We start from the raw sequence: 1829 nt of genomic DNA, 5'->3' as shown, positions 1-1829 counted from the left end.
AATAAGTTTATGGATAAAATGTAAATTAAATGTCAATTTCAATATCTACTTGTAGTAGAAACTAAAAGGAAAAGTAATGAAAGCCCTTTACTACAGCATTTCTTACCATATCTTTTGATAACACACTTTGTTGAATTCAAATATATCAACACTCCTATTCTGAAGACTTTCTTCTCCAGAGCTCCCCATAAACTGATCTCCCCACATTCTCGGTACCTCACTTGCCACAATACCATAGATACTGTTGCCAGGAGACAAAGAATATTACTATTGCATCATTAATGATCTTAAAGTTAGAAACACTTTTCAAATGTGAAATTTAAATGATTCTAGTCTGTATTCTAAGCCTGAAGGAAAAAAAAATGCTATGGGGGACATATTAAATATTAAAAACATGCTACTCAAGTTACCTAAATCTTGGTTAAAAATAGTAAAGATAGATAGCCCATATAGATGAATATGGAGCCAAGTATTTTTAAAAATATTTTTAGTTGTAGGTGGACACAATGCCTTTAATTTTATTTACTTATTTTTATGTGGTATGAGCACTCTACCACTGAGCCACAACTCCAGTCTGCAGCCAAGTATTTTTATTTTATAGTTTTGCAACTATCTTTTTGTGAATTCAAGTTGTCATCGTTTTTGAAATACAGATTTTGGTGAGTACTATCCATTTAACTTTTACTCCCCAAATAAAAATTAAAAAAAATATTTCAAGAGTCAAAAACCATTGCAATTCATTACATTTTATAATTAGAATGCCAAAAATGAACAAAAAATATTTAAAAGAATTATTCCCAACATGTCTTTTTATAGTATGTCCAGTCTATAATAATTATCCCATAAATGTTTTTGTTCTTATAACAGGAATTGAACCTAGGAGCACTAAACATTTGAAACACATCCCCAGCACTTTTTATGTTTTATTTTGAGACAGGGTCTTGCTAAGTTGCTGAGACTGGCTTTGAACTTGTGATCCTCCTGCTTCAGCCTTCCGAGCTACTGGGATTACAGGCATGCACCACTGTACCTCTCTCTATACTTGCACTTCCACCCCCATAACTATGTCTGAATTTATATAATTTGTAACATGTATCTTTTAGCAATTTGTTTTAGTTATGGTTATTATTAATAATTCTGCCCTCTAGCCCTCATGTTAGGGATAAAAATATGTTCATAGCTCAGTATCAGTAAATTCTAATACCCAATAAAGGTTTTAAATAAGACTATCAAAATTAAGTATATATCTATATAGTTTCTAAATAAAAATATGAAAACTATGCATTTTATGCAATGGTCAATACAGATTTTTCAATTTTAAATACTTCATAGAAAATTTAAATAATAACTGAAGATTGTATATTAGAAATAAAATTGTGCTAAGCACTTTAACTATCTCATTTAATCCTTAGATGAATATAAAGAATTCAGTAGAGTCCATGATACAAATGAAAAACAAATAACAACTTATACAAAGGAATTCATGAATAGACTAATGATAAAATGGCCAAGAATGGACTGAGTTAGATGGGCAGGCAGAAGGTGGAGGAAAGGTTTTAAGTAGAATAAAAGATCAGGTATTTTGAAATGTGCCATTTAATATACAATCAAGAGCTATTGTGAATAAGTTCTAAAATATCTTAAGAACATTTCATTGGTCAGCAATAATCAATTCAGCAAAGTTCTGTAAGTATACATAAAATATATATTAAATATGGCTCACATTCTCAAATATCTTGTTACAATAGTTTTTAAAAGTATTTGCAAACATAAAATAAGTTAAAACAATGTAGTAACAAAATAAATACACTGTAATTATTAATAGGGTA

The sequence above is a fragment of the Spermophilus citellus genome (assembly GCF_964194105.1).
Source record: "Spermophilus citellus genome assembly, chromosome: X".
Lineage (NCBI taxonomy): Eukaryota > Metazoa > Chordata > Mammalia > Rodentia > Sciuridae > Spermophilus > Spermophilus citellus.
This window is presented reverse-complemented; position numbering follows the sequence as displayed.